Source organism: Somniosus microcephalus, chromosome 26 (genome assembly GCF_052327205.1).
Source record: "Somniosus microcephalus isolate GS21.2 chromosome 26, FLI_Smic_1.0, whole genome shotgun sequence".
In the NCBI taxonomy this organism is placed as follows: Eukaryota; Metazoa; Chordata; class Chondrichthyes; order Squaliformes; family Somniosidae; genus Somniosus; species Somniosus microcephalus.
This window is the reverse complement of record NC_141012.1, coordinates 25,673,401-25,689,564: the sequence shown is the minus strand read 5'-3', so window position 1 is coordinate 25,689,564 and position 16,164 is coordinate 25,673,401.

The window sequence follows — 16,164 nt, the reverse complement described above, 5'->3', positions numbered from 1 at the left end:
CTGGCTTTGTCCGCATAATTGGGCACCCATTGGGCATAGTAGGCGAAGAGCCCCAGGGTCCTCTTCAGCGCCTTTGGACAGTGGGGGAGGGGAAGCTCCACGAGGGGACGCATTCTTTCGGGGTCGGGGCCGATGACTCCATTCTCTACTACGCAGCCGAGGATGGCAAGGCGCGAGGTGTTAAACACACATTTCTCCTTATTGTAGGTGAGGTTCAGCCATTGGGCCGTACGGAGGAATCTCTCCAGATTAACATCATGGTCCTGCCGGTCGCGGCCGCAGATGGTGACGTTATCTAGATAAGGGAACGTGGCATGCAGCCCGTTCTGGTCAACCATCCGGTCCATCTCCCTTTGGAAGACCGAAACCCCGTTGGTGACGCCGAAGGGAACCCTAAGGAAGTGGTAGAGGCGGCCATTCGCCTCGAAGACGGTATACTGGCGGTCCTCAGGGCGGATAGGGAGTTGGTGATAGGCCGACTTAAGGTCGATGGTAGAGAATACCCGGTACTGTGCAATCTGACCATATCAGATATGCGGGGAAGGGGGTATGCGTCCAGCTGGGTGTACCGGTTTATGGTTTGGCTGTAGTCGATGACCAGGCGGTGTTTATCGCCGGTCTTAACGACTACGACCTGGGCATGCCAGGGGCTGTTGCTTCTCTCGATGATGCCCTCCTTCAGGAGTCGCTGCACCTCGGAGCTAATAAAAGCTCTGTCCCCGGCGCTGTACCGCCTGCTCTTGGTAGCGACGAGTTTACAGTCGCGGGTGAGGTTAGCGAACAGGGAGGGGGGGCGGGACCTTGAGGGTGGATAGGCCGCAGGTGGTATGCGGTGGGCAGTTTAAAAGCTGCTGGTTGTAGACTGTGAGTGGGGGGAGGGGTCCACCGTATGCCAAAGTGACACTTTGAAGGTGGGATTGGAAATCCAGCCCTAGTAGGACGGCAGCGCAGAGCTGGGGCAGGACGAGAAGTTTAAAATTTTTATACTCCGTGCCCCTAACCGACAGGGTCACAACACAGTAGCCGCTGATGTCTGTAGAATGGGACCTCGACGCCATCGAGATCCGGTTGCGCGTTGGCCGGACAGTGAGGGAGTCGTGGCTCACCGTATCTGGATGGATGAAACTCTCCGTGCTTCCGCTGTCGAACAGGCAGGTCGTGGCGTGGCCGTTTACTTTGATGTCCATCATGGACTTGGACAGGTGATGCAGACGAGCTTGGTCAAGTGTGACGGAGGCTAGTGTATGGCTGAGCGAGCTGCTGTAGTCTGCGGGTGAGGTGGTGGTCAGGTCTGGAGACAAGGTGGCGGTCGAGTGTGGTGAACAAAATGGCGGCGCCCACGACGTTGAATAAAATGGCGGAGAAGATGGCCGCCCCCACAACTCACATGAGGCACTGCCGGCGTCGGTGGCCTTGATCAAAGATGGCCGCCCCCACGACTCACACGAGGGGATACTGGCATCTGTGGCCTTGATGAAAGATGGCCGCCCCCACAACTCGCATGAGGCACTGCTGGCGTCTGTGGCTTTCCCCCTGCAGGCCTTCGCGAAGTGGCCTTTCTTGTGGCAGTCGGAGCAGGTCGCTTTTCTTGCAGGGCAGCGCGCCCTCGGGTGTTTCGCCTGGCCACAGAAGAAGCAGCCGGCGGCCCGATCGCGGGGCTCCGATGTCGCAGCCGGTACCGGGGGTGGCGGTCCCGATTGGTTCCGGGACACCGACGCTGTGGTAGGTCCCAGAGGCAGCGGTGCGAGGGGTATTGCGGCCGGGGTCGGGCCCGAGTCCCAGGGTCGCGCAGCACAGTACCTGGAGTACGCCTCGAGGTCCCGATGGGCCACTTCCAAGGAGCGAGCGAGGATAGCAGCTGTTTTCAGGTCGAGGTCCTTTGATTCCAGCAGTCTTTGCCGTGAGTAGTCTGACCGAAGGCCTTTCACGAAGGCATCTCGGATGTTTCCATCTGTATGTTCTGCAGCTGTTACGGCTTTAAAGTCACAGTCCCTGCTGAGTATTTGCAGCGCCCGTAAGAAATCATCAACCGACTCTCCTGGCTGTTACGAGCGGGATCTTAGGAGATGCCTGGCGTACATTGAGTTTACAGGGCTCCGATACTGTTCTTTTAGCAGGTTGAGGGCGTCCTCGTATGTGGCAATGTCCTGGATGAGTGCAAATACTTTAGGGCTCACCTGAGCGGTCAGAACTCTTAGTTTGGGTGCCGGAGGCACGCCGGATTCTCCCAGGTAGGCTTCGAAGCAGCTCAGCCAGTGTTCGAAGTCGAGGGCTGAATTCGCAGCCTGTGGGTTTAGATCCAGGTACGGCGGCCGGAGGGCTCGTAGCCAGGCCGGCTGCTGGGGCTGTTGTAGATGGCCGTTTGGATGAGGCTGTACGTCTGACTGGTCGTTTGGCTGCTCCGTTGTAGACATTTCAAAATTTAGCCAATAAAATTGATATACCTATCAATTCAGTTCATGAAAAGCGACGAGTTAAGTTAGTAACTATAGGTTTTTATTGGCTAAATAACAGAGCCCACCCTCGTGGGTGATCGGATCCAACAAGGAGGAATACCAGCCAGTCGACCACCTTTATACCTGGGCAAGCAGGCGGAGCCATGGGCGGAGTCAGCTGTGGTCAGCCCAGGTATAACAGCGTGGCAAGAGGTGACCTTGTGTAGTGATACAACAGTGTAAACAGTGATAACCATAGTGTAACGATAGTGAACGATAAAAGTGGTTTACCACAGTGGCTGCCAGGCGACAAATGATATTCCCTTCAAACATGGCTTATGACATCTCTGAGGAACCCCACCAATGAACTCCAAGAGCACTATAAGGCCGACCCTATGACAACCAGGTGTGTCATCGAGCAAGCTGACAATATGCTCAAGATGCACTTCAGGTGCCTGGACAGGTGCCCTTCAATACTCGCCAGCAAGGGTCTCTAGGATAATCATGGTGTGCTTTGATTACATAAGGAAACTTAATAGCATAGCATTTTCACTAACACACATGTGCATACCCTTGGTGAGCTACAAAGCTTTTCTCTTCCTTTGTCTACTGCTTCTATGTGGTGCAACCCCTGTGCCTTCAACAGAGGTAGAGGCAGGCTGCTCAGATCCCTGCTCTGACTGTTGTGATGCTCTTGGCTGATGACCTCAGGGTGTTGGAGCCTGTGAGGGCCCTGCCAAAGACTGCTCCATCTGCACTTGTGCAAGCAGGATAGGAGACAGCATGTCACGTACTGGTTGGGGGGGGGGGAGGGGAGCGGGCAATGGGTGAGACGTGAGAGTGCTTTGAGTGGAGTTCCTACTTCCATGCCCCTTTCACCATCATTCCTCTCCTGGGCCAGTGGCATATTGTGCCTACCTCTCTGCGGTGGAGCAGCTTGGTGCAGATCAGTAACGCCTTGGAAAGCCATGGCTAAGGTATCTGTCATCCTGTTTAATGCAGCAGGCATGTTGGCATCCAGAGTCTGCACGGCCGTGGTCATGGCTTTCATGGACTCATTTCATTGCCGCGATTGATATTCCATGGAGTTGGTCAGACTATCCATGGAAGAAGACATCCTCACAATGGCCTGCAACATTAATCCACTAATGCTTGAGTTGGACTCTTCTGGGGTTCAACATCTGTGTCCAGCTGAGCAGTGCTTGAAGAGGAGTTTACCCTCCGACGCGGACTCTCCACAGCTGTCCTTGCCACCACTGTCTGCTCGTGCTTGCTTGTGAACTGTGAGCCACCGGGTGACAACCCAACTAACTGCCTAACAGGACTCAGTGAAGGGTGAGTATCTGCGCTGGTGCCTGGTAAGCATATGTCCTGTGGTGGTGCACTCTCAGAAGGAATCAGCTCCTCTGAGGAACCATCATCTGGAAAGTCCATGACTGCTGTTCCATGTGTGAAGGCCCTGGAGGAGAGAAGATATGGATTAATACTAGCAATGTAAAAATGTTGCTACTTAGCATAATTAAGATGATCATATTTCACACGTTGCTGAAATCAAATCAACATGACTCAGTCTTGTATGAGATGTAGATCGGAGATATTTATTTCTTTCACCAGGCAGCTGTGAAGTCCTAGTTTCTCCATCTCCGATGGTCAGGGATGCAGATATGCCACTGATCTCCACGGCCTCCTCTTCTGCAGATGTCAGCTGCACTATCTGTGGCGGGCACCTCTGGTCCTCTCCCTCTCTCTTGTGTTTTGTGCTCACCTCTCCTGCAATGAGTGTCTGTCAGGCATGTGTTCACCCGATGGATGCAGTGCATTGGGTGAAGGTGACTATCAGGCCGTGCATCACATTGCATACTCATTCGGGTGAGTGGCACTGGTGGATGGATAGATGGGGAGGTGAAGAAGAGCATAGGAAGTGATGGGATGGAGTGCACTTGACAAGACAGAGTAGAGTGGGATAGGGGGGCGGTGTCTATGTAGGTGAATCTACAATTCTACTCACCTTTCCTGACCTGGTTAGGTAATTAAACCACTTCCTACACTGGATCCAGGTATGAGACACCAACTCCTGCTGCTGACCTCCTCAGCCACCTCTAACTAAGCCTTCTTGTTGCTGGCGAAGATTACCTCCTTCCAGCACCCAGCAGTATCCCAAGTGAGGTGTTGTTATACTGGGGCGCAGCCTTTGAATATCCTGAATCCATCTTGTACATTTGCTGTCTCCTTCCAAGACCACCCAACTCCTCCAAGTTCCATCTTTGAATTGGCCCTTTAGATAGTCTCATTGAGATTGCAACATGTGGATGCGCATCACGCATTGGGGATGCGAAATGATAATTAGCTGTCCATGTTTAAATCAGACATGCCGACACGCCGAAACCCCTTCCGAGTTTCGTGTCCACTATCCATCCCCCCTCCCCCATTCTAAGAACCCACCTCTAGGTAATTATCGGACCCACGGGAGCCAAACAAAAACTCCTTCATGGAGCAGGCGGAAATTGAATTCACCCTCATCCTCAATTTATCACTTGGTTTACCATTACAGTGTACAACATTGAAAGCATCTCTAAATCCTTTGAAAATAGATTCTTAACACTCTAGGTAGCAATAATACAGTGACACTCTGAGGGAATTAACTCTTTCTTTTTTTAAGATTTCTGGGAATGAGATTTCATGAGAGGTTTGTTGCCCCTTGGGAATTTTCAAACATCCTTTCTTCCAACTGACTGATTTTTTTATTCATATTATTTTGAGCAGTGCTTTGAAGGTAGGATTGTCAAGAGAGGCTTAAAGTTCACATTTTTTTTACTTAAAGCCTTTTCATCAAGGAGTTAAATCTTAGATCGTAATGTGTCTGTTTTTAGCACTTAGGAGGTTTTGATTTTTCTTATTTTACTTATAAGTACAGCCATTGTTACTATTCTGGAGGGTTACATTAAGAATGGTGTATTTTTTAAAATTAAAATGATTGGACTTTCTGCAGGGGTGATAGCCTTTTAGTCACTTGCCTAAATTAGCTTTAGACTTTAACGGCAGGCGGACAAGCAATGAGAGGGGAAGAAGGAACAGAGGGAATCAAAAAACAAAGAAAGCACGCTCACAAAACAGAGGTGGCCCATGCTTTTCACCCCAACCCTGTAGTTGAGAAAATCTGCCCTTGGCAAGTTTATAATAGGAAATTTTGCAGTACCTGCCACTCAGCTGATCCACAATTATGAAATAGGTTGAGCTGTCTTAGAATCCCATCACAACTGGGCTGGTCAATTTGGCATATTTTTTAAAATGAAAAAGCCAGAAATGTCTGGCAGGCCTGTGTAAATTTAAGCTGGTTGGGGAAAAAAATTCTATTCATTTTTATTAACATTCTTCTCCCCTGTTGCTTCCAGTTTTTGGGCTTCTTTCCCAGTTACCTAAGTTGTTTTCTGACTTATTTCCTCAATTGCTGTGTGTTTAATTTACTTTTACTCTTGGTTTTTATACCTATTCTCTTTTTTTGCATCACTGTGCTGTCTTTATAAATGTTCCATCTGGTCCTTTCTCTTTGCCTTTCCTATCTACCTCCACCTTCCACACATTATGTTTCTTCTATCTTTCTTCATATCTGCTGCTATTGAGATATAAAAGAACTAAACAAGGAGAAAACTAAAACCTCAACCACCCCCGCAGAAAACATGGGGATTATGTAGCAAAAATGCTTCATTAAAAGACATAAATTGAGATAAGCCAAAAAATATGAGTATTTTTCCCTGAGATACTGTAAAGAGACAGATGTCACAGATGGTCCACCTCCAAACTGAATTCTCTACAAATTCTATTTGATATTGGAAACAATTCAGACAACGTCGGGATATGCACTTCATGCAGTAAGTACATTTTTGGCAAATGTTTGGATGCCTTGCTGAGCAGATATAAATGCAAATGTATTTTAGAAATGCAGATCACACAATTCAACAAGAGTTGTAAGAATTATCACTAAATGTTTCATTGTAGGTCATGGATTTACTTCAAAGCTTTCAATATTATGCAAATTTAGACTACACTTAATTAAGTTCTGCTTTTTGGGAACCCAGTTTCTCGGGAGACAGTGCAAATAATTATTGTGCACTCCTTGGACTAGGATTCCATCACATCATTAAGATAAGAGTGTACTGTATTCACTGCTCACGATGCGGTCTCCTCTACACTGGGGAGACCAAACGCAGATTGGGTGACCGCTTTGCAGAACACCTCCATTCAGTCCGTAAGGGTGACCCCGAGCTTCCGGTCGCCTGTCACTTTAATTCTCCGCTCCACTCCCACTCTGGCCTCACTGTCCTCGGCCTCTTACACTGTTCCAACGAAGCTCAACGTAAGCTCGAGGAACAGCACCTCATCTTTCGATTAGGCACTTTACAGCCTTCTGGACTCAACATTGAGTTCAACAATTTCAGACTATAACCTCTGCCCCTATTTTTTTCAGGTGGCAGCTGTTGATGATTCTGCCATCCCCATTTGCAGCATTTAATCTCTCCTGCCTTCCACCCTATCACAGACCGTCCCTTTTGTTCTTTCTTCCCCCCCCCCCCCTTTCCCTGCCTCTGCACCTGCTTAAAACCTGTTACATCTCGAACTTTTTCCTGTTCTGACGAAGGGTCACCGACCTGAAACGTTAACTCTGTTTCTCTCCCCACGGATGCCGCCTGGCCTGCTGAGTGTTTCCAGCATTTTCTGTTATTTCAGAGCAAGAGCGGAGATGCACGAAAGGGGTTTATAAGAGGTGAAGAGTTACAGAAACATAGAAGATAGGAGCAGGAGTAGGCCATTCGGCCTCTCGAGCCTGTTCTGCCATTTACTGAGATCATGGCTGATCATCCAAATTCAGTACCCTGTCCCTGCTTTCTCCCCATATCCCTTGATCCCTTTAGCCTTAAGAAATATATCTAACTCCTTCTTGAATATATTTAATGAATTGGCCTCAACTGCCTTCTGTGGCAGAGAATTCCACAGGTTCACCACTCTCTGGGTGAAGAAATTCCTCCTCATCTCAGTCCTAAATGGCTTACCCCTTATCTTTAGACTGTGACCCCTGGTTCTGGATTCCCCGACCATCGGTAACATCCTTCCTGCATCTAGTCTGTCTAGTCCTGTTAGAATTTTATAAGATTCAATGAGATCACCTCTCATTCTTCTAAACTCCAGTGAATACAAGCCTAATCGACCCAATCTCTCCTCATACGTCATTCCTGCCATCCCAGGAAGGAAGACTGAAATACTTGAGATGTAGGAATAAGGAGGAAGGAGAGAGGGGAGGAGGAATACGTGTCAGGGTGAGGAAGTAGAAAGAGAGAAGGAGTGAAGGGGAGATTAATGAGAGTGGAAGAGGGAGATAAACTGAAAGTGACAGAGACACACAAACATTAACATAATTTGGCGCCTGCTAGATGCGTTAAATTACTCAGAAACCGCTAAACCACTGGATGATCTGCGGAGAGCTCCAGCAACTTTTCAAATGTATAATTAAACAGCTGTGCATCTTAATGACTTTAACTTTTAAAAATTGAAGGTAAAAGCCCGGTAAAGTGCATTAAATTGATAAAAGGTGGCTCCAGGGAAATTTCTCTGCAAATGTGATTCTCGCAGACATTTAAAGAGGCTATTGTCTTGAATTTTAAACAATGCCAATTTGGAAAAGTCACATATTAAAAGTAGCCAGTGTGTCATTTGAAAGCTGGCAAGTTTATAAGACAAGAAAATAAATTGTGCTCCCTAAGAATAATGTTGTATTTTTTTGTGCTGTGTCTTCTAATAGAACATACATTCTCTCTATCAGTTTACTCAGTGCTTTACATTGCAAAGTGGTTTGTGTGACAAGTAATTAAGGTGTGCATGAGGAGCTGCGGTAAAAAGTCACTAGCTGTGGCCTGATTTGTGATCTTTTGCTCATTGTCCTGTACTGCCACTTAATGGAAGTTTTAGTGAGAAGGTAGAGTCAGAGCAAACAGCTCATAACATTATATCACTTCATACAGGCATGTTGTGCTAAATGTTCCTTTCTCAAGCCTACTCAGTCTTATTTGCCAGTGTCTGCTAATGGCTTAAGTACAGTCATAATTTTCAGGGAGATATCAGCATATCAGCTATCCCACTCAGCAGGGTACGAGTACCAGTATTAGAGATGAATTAGGTTCATCTGATGGGATGACATAAAACCACTCATTCAAATCAAGTGAGACTGATTAATAACAAATACACTGGGATATTAATATCCTCAGATAATCACAGATCAGAATGAGTTTTTTTAACTGAACAAATGTTTGTAGTTAAGAGCGGAGACTCCACAGTTGGTACAGAATATGTCCAATTGGAAATAAATGGGCTACATGGAAACTTCAAATTGTGCATATGAAACAATCTTCCACAGCCGCCGTCCCCCACCCACCTTCTCCGAACGCTCAGTTCCTCTAACTCTAGCATCTTGTGCATCCTCCCCCCTCCCTCTGCTCCACCATCGGGAGACACGCCTTCAGCTGCTGAAGCGTCACACTCTAGGGGGTGATTTTCATTCAGAAGTTGGGAAGGAGATGGGACTACAACTTTCGGGGTTGTAGTCCCGCCTCCATCGAGATGCAGCCAATCCACGTGATTTTAACTTGATTGATCTTGTTGAGCCCGCCCAGCAGGCTCAGCAGGCCAATTAAGGGCCACCCGGCAACAGGTGACGTCACAGACTGAAATTTCATCTGTCAAGAGGTTTTGACAGAAGAAATATCAGTGTTTCACAGCTGTTTGAAGCTGTCAAGCACTGACAGTCTGGCTTCTAACCTGAGTCCTTCTCCACAGACTCAGTTAGAAATCTCTCCTGCACAGAAAGCTGAAGGCTGTCACTTTTGACAGTTCGCAGCCATTCTGCTTTCTGTGCCGGTTAGATGATGGACTCCTGAAACTTCTTTGCACTCTTTAGACACACCAAACACACTTACCTTTGCACTCATGCACCCATCACTCACCTGAACACCGACATCTCGACCCCTCCAAGTCCTTCAACCCGACGGCCCGACTCCTCTAACTTGGCATGGTTTGGAGCCGTCGGGACTCCCACACTTCAAGCTTTAAAATAGGGATTAGGCTAAAACCTGCCCGGTAACTACCTGTTAACAGGCAGTTAATTGGCACTAATCCCTTCCCGCCTCAGGTAGGCGGGTCCCAGTGCGGGGCGGGTACCCGCCTCCTTTGAAACTTACATGGGGGCGGGACGGGGTCGGGACCCCCGAATTCGGGAATTTAACCCCCCGCACGCCTCCAATCCTGACTCCACAGGTCAATGAAAATCGACCCCTAGAATTCCCTCTCTAAACTCCTCCACCTACTTTAGACCCCCTCCTTAAAACACACCTCTTTGACCAAGGTCACTGCTCCTAACATCTCCTACTTTGGCTTGGTGTCCAGTTTTTTGATTACGACTCTGCAAAGCAGTGGGAATCAGCATCTGGGTAAACAGTGCTATTGCACTGCCGAAACTTAACAGGAAGTGTAATCTGAACCTGTTTCTTCCTATATTGCAATCTGTAGTTGTTTAATTTTTCAAAATATTAAGTTAATATTACTACAACTGTAGTGTATGTGCCTTTAAGGGGAGAACTAGTTTTTACAGCTCCTGTATACTGTAGTACCGGCAGTGACCACACCTGTATATAACCCTGAGTAGGGATCTGTACTGTTTAGTTTTAGAGCAACCCTCATCCAGTAAACACCTGTTGATTGTTCCTCTGCAGTCTCTGTCGATTATTTGAAGGACACACTACCTAAAGATTCACGGATTCAACAACAACCGTGTACTTATTTTGCTTTGAAATGCAGTTTGATTCTCTAATTAACAAACTGCATAAAAATAAATGCAATTTTGGATTCCGATGACTTCACATACTTTCCACAGTGCAGCTTTTAAACGTAATTGTCTCGGTATTATGTTAACATAGAACTCTGGAACCGCAGTGGGGTGTGACATGGAATGTTGCAAGCTGTCATCCTCCAGTTCTCTGTCATCTTACCGGGGTGGGCGGGTGAGTGGCTACAAGTGGCCCAGGAGGTCAGCTCCATTTCAATGAACCGCAGAACCTGGCTGCAATGCAGGAAGAGGTTTCATGACCTTCTCCGCACAGGAAAAGTGAGTATGACTTTCCCATCACCCTCAATCTGATCCCCATCGCCTCTCCTCACCAGCACTCTCCTTTGCCAACCTCTTCCTCCACATCCCACTTGACACTGACATCCCTGCACCCTTCCCATTCTCTCTCTCTCCATGGTCACATTCACTTAACTATTCGACCATGCAGCCCTCACACTTCCTGTCACTTTGATGCCATGACAACAACTACTTACAACACACAGGAAGGGTCCTTTGTATCCTTCTAAGCATCTATGCTATGCATTCACTACACTCACTCCTTCCATGGTCCATGGAGGAGCTTAGTTGCAAGGGTATTGAAAACATGGTCATTGTTCAGAAAACAATGACATCTCTTGAGGAGTGATGGTCAGCTATTGGGCAAAGTCCGGAGTAGGACTTCCAGTGCAGAAATGGGTCCTCATGGCCCCCCTGCAGTGCAGCAAGGTGCTGTCAAGCCACTTGCTACCTCTGAAGTGGGGCTGACCCATGAAAGGGATGTTGGTGGCAGACAACAAGGAAGTGTGGGCTCCTCTCCAAGCGCTCATATGACTATGCCACAGCAAAGCCCTCGGTCAGAGCCCCACCAGAGTCCTCACCCAAATGAGATGGGCGTCTCAGTCCCTGCACAGCCGTAGGAGCAGCAGACTGTTGGCAAGCCTGCACAGGTTCGCCACCCCAGAGGATGCCTGCCAAGGGAGTCGAGACAGGAGCAGCAAGAGAGCGAGCAAGGGGCCTCCACATCTGCTGAAGCCACAGGGGAAGCATTACGTAGGAGCACGCGTAAGAGGACGATAAAGCACAAGTAGTCATAAGGGTAGTCACTTGGGTGTTGTGTTGTTTTGTTTTTGGACCAGCCATCATTGTGATTGTATTATAAAGTGTTTTGATGGCAAACTGTTGAAGTTGTCGCCTGTGACATTTCGCAAATGGGACTTTCACATTGAGGGCTTAGGGCGCCTTGCGATTATCAGAATGGTGGTCACAGTGATAGGATTCCGTAGGTTCTTCTCCATTGTCGATGATCTGGTAAGAAGGAGTGAGACTAAAGTGTTTGATTGTGCAAGCTAAGCAAATCTGGCCAGGATGAGTGCATCCCTTGCATCCCGGGCAGCAATATGGTGGCGCTCTGGCGCCATCTGGCCTGTGCATCTTCAGGTGGGTGACTAGCAGCTTGGCACTCCTGTTGATGCTCCTGCTGTTGGTGCTGCTGTTGCTCATGGTTCTGCTGCTGCCGCGGCTGGGCTTCATCTGAATCTGATGTCCAGGAGGAAAGGAATTAAATGGTCGCCATGCTTCTGGTATATGCCTCAGTTAAGGAAGCGCTTAGCCAAGGTGGGGAGAGGGGTTTCCAAGGAGGTCACACTGGAGATGGGTGTCAGGCTCCAAACTTCCACAACACTGAGTATGCCTGTTAAAAGTTCCCCCAGACCTGAAACAACAAAGTTCTGCCACCTGCAAATGATATTCGGTGAAAACTCATTTGTAATGGTGGAGCTGCAGCTGTTCGTAAGCAATCCACTGGTGAGGCCACCAGGATTAACTGGCGTGTTCCAGAGGAGGCAAGTAGGATGGAGAAATGTGTTAAAGGCCTCTTAAAATGGGATTATAGAGGCAATTAATTGGTTGTTAAGGGCCTTAAGGGCCTATCCAGCTTCTTGGAGGCGGGATGTAAAGCGGGTCAGAAAATACGCACTTGGGAAAATTGCTCGGAGGCGGGATGGCGGTGGGAACGGGCCCGCCCGCCAGTTTTGGCGATTTTAACAACTCGCACGCCTCCAAACCTGCCTCCTCAGGGCTGGGAAAATCGAGCCCATTAATGTTTTCAAGGGGAGACTGGATAGGCACTTAAGGAAAATAAACTTGCAGGGTTGTGGGGATAGAGCGGGGGAATGGGACTGACTGGATTGCTCTACAGAGAGCTGGCACTGACTCGATGGGCCAAATGGCCTCCTTCTGTGCCATTATGACTCCATGGCTGGAATTTTGCCGGCACTCAAGGGGCAGGTTTGGAGGCGGGACATCCGGCAAAATCGCAAAGATTGACAGTGGGTCAGAAATCCGCCTCCAAATAACCTTCCCAGGTGTCGGGTCCACAATTTGCGCATGGACCCGACGCCTAGCGGCAGGAAGAGGATTACAGGCACTTAACTGCTTGTTAACAGGTTGTTAACAGGCAGTTAAGAGGCTTTTTGCAATTTTGACAGGTCTACGGCGGGCTTCCCGACGTTCGGACACCATGCTGGGCAAGTGTGGCGTGCTGTGGGTCTACTGTAATGTTTCTGCATTGATGACAGTTGCAGAAGTGGGGTGAAGGATCCAATGGTACACTGGTGAGTTTCAGGTAAGAAAATGTCGGGAAAATCATTTTTAATGTATTTACACTTTTGTGTACGTAACAAGTTTGGAATTGTTTGTGTAGTCCCACCTCATTGGGAGAACCTCTCTCACCAGTGACAGATCGCTTCTGTAATCTCACCTGCAGCTGCCATCTGTTCTAGCCTAAGGAGGGAGTCATTGGAGAGCCTGGGTGCAAGGGCTCACCTTTGTACAGTGATTGTCAGTGTTTGTAGCACCTCAATGCTGTCAAACACTGAAAAATCAGCTGTCAAAAAAAATTGTGTGTGGCCCCTTTAAGAAAACCGGCAGATGATGCGTCATCAACTGACGACATCTGACACCGGCTTCCTTTTAATTGGCTGGCAAGTCCGCAGGGCGGGCTTAACAAGGCCAATTGACCCAAAATCGCGTCTGTGCGTCAGACGTCATTGGGGCCGGGACTGGAACCCGGAAGGCAGCTGTCCTGCCTCCAAGCCGCATCGACCGGAAAAATCGTGGCCTATGACTCTATGAGATCCAAATTTCGCCAATAAGGAATCAGAAATTCCAACTTCAGAGCATCTCCATTGTACTGGCCGTGCTAGACGTGCTCCTATCTAGTTATCCAGCAAGTTAAACACTTATTCAAAATAATTCTTCGTGAAGCCGTTTGCTGTTTGAAGCCTTTACTTGAACAATTTTTGTGAAACTGTAAACAAAGACAAAGTATGTTTTGTACATAAACTGAGTACTATACATTCGATATTACATAAGATATAACATATTTACAACAGTAGAATAGATTAATTGTATAACTAACTAACATTTGGACTCACTTCTGTAACTATCAAATATTAACCATTTATAAACATAGTGTTATCAAAATACTACTCTGACAACGTTGCTATTATGCTAACAAACAAAGATACTCACAGATATTGCGCTTGGCCTAACATATGAAATCAGATTACATTGAATTGTGAAACCCTCATGGAATCCTCCATTACTGCCAGGTTCTTCCTGGAATTCTACTTCTTGGGATTCTACTTCTTGGGTTACACAGGAAGAAAGGAACGAATGTCAAATGACCTCTCACAGGAAGAAAGGAACGAATGTCAAATGACCTCTCACAGGAAGAAAGGAACGAAGGTCAAATGACCTCACACAGGAAGAAAGGAACAAAGGTCAAATGACCTCTGTTTCATACAAACACTGCTAACACATAACCACCACCAGAGGGTGCTATCTGCACATAAAATAGTCCATCGGTCCAGAACACTCCCCGTCTGGGGTCGTTAACGACTCCACATAGTCCAAACTCTACTTGTCACTGGAGTCCTCTGGCGACAAAAGAAGAACCACCTCAGAGACGGTCCGTCGGTGTCGATGATAGGATGCAGCTTCCGTAGATTGCTGTGAGGAGGTAGGTTGCGTTCTGCTACGCACAGTTCCAATCTGGGTATGGTGAGGTCTGGCTGGGGCGCCAACTTGCCTCTATCAAAGACGAAGCCGATTTTGCTTTGTCCTTCTTGAGTGGTGACCTTCAGATAAGCCACACTTGCAATGGCCTTAGCGGATGCGTCTGCAAAGACACAAAGCCCTTTGAATTGGGCATTTAAGGGAGAGAAAGACGAATAGCAGCGAGGTATTTGGATCTCCTGTAAGTCTTGGAGTGAGTCTCTCCATCTGTCCCACTCTGCTTCCATCTCTTCAGGGAGAGGTGAATCCCACTCTTCAGCACGTGTGGAGAGTTCCCTGAGGAGCAGCCTGACTTGTATGGTGACAGGGGCTAAGAAGCCGAGAGGGTCGTATAGGCTGTTGACTGTAGAGAGCACTCCTCTACGAGTGAAGGGTTTCTTGACGTCTAAGACTTGGAACGTGAACGTGTCTGTTGCTATGTTTCACAACACCCCTAGGCTACGCTGTAGGGGGAGGTCATCAGTGAAGAGGTCTAAGTCCTTGACGTCCTTAGCACGATCTTCAGGGGGGAATGCCTCCATCACTGCTGGTCTGTTAGAGGCTATCTTATGCAGCCTGAGGTTGGATAGTGCAAGTAATTCCTGGGCTCGTCCGAGGGTACTGATGGCCTCTGCTTCGGTCGGGAATGACTTCAGTGCGTCGTCGACATAGAACTCACATTCGATGAACCCTCTCACATCACTGCCAAAGTTGTCGTCTCCCTTGGCAGCCCTCCTTAGTCCATATATGGCGACAGCAGGGGATGGGCTATTCCCAAAGACATGGACACGCATTCTGTAGTCCACAATGTCTCTATTGGGGTCATTGTCCCGATACCACAGGAAGCGGAGGAAGTCTCTGTGGTCTTCTCTCACCACGAAGCAATGAAACATGTGCTGGATATCGGCAGTGATGGCGACAGGCTCTTTCCTGAATCTCATGAGTACTCCCAAGAGGCAGTTGTTGAGATCGGGCCCTGTGAGGAGTACGTCGTTGGGAGAGACTCCCTGATATGGTGCACTGGAGTCAAACACCACGCGGATCTGACTACTGCATGGGGTAAGGTAGCTTGGACGACCATTCTTCAAGATGGAAGTCTTGAGTGTGCTCACCTGAGATGGCTTGTTCTCTAGTGTGCGATGTCCTAGAGGGTACACATTAATGAGGCATATCTTGGAGCATGCTCTTGCGCTCACTCCTTCTCCACACACCTCGGTGCACCTGGATGTAATCTCCGGACCAGCAGCTCCCTCTCTCTCCCCGCCGTGCTCTGAAGCGGGAGGAGGCGTCTCTGACTCCCAAGGAGCTGGGCCTGTGTGTGGTGCTGAAACGTGCCGATCACTTTCACATTCAGTGCATTTTGCATCTACCTTGCAGTTCTTGGCGAGATGGCTCATGGAAGAGCAGCACTTGAAACATATAGAGTTCTCTTTAAGATATTGTTTCCGATCTTCCAGGGACATCACCCTGAAGCCTCTGCACTTCTTTAAAGGATGGGGCTTGTTGTGGATAGGGCATTGTCTGCTCATTTCCTCAGGTTTCTTCTGAATCTTTGTGTGCTCAGTTGAGGACACTTGCATTTTGTGGACAGATATTGGTGTCCTTCCATGTCTGTCGAACTTGTCTCTTCTGGCAAGTGCTGGGTGGGAGGAGAAGAAGTTAAAGCTGGGGTCGTTCCTGGCTTTGGCTTCTTTACGGATGAATTTAACGAACGCAGAGAATGGTGGGAACGCCACGTTGTGCTTTAGCTTGAACTTTGATCCAAACGTTATCCACTTCTCCTGCAGGTTAAATGGAAGCTTC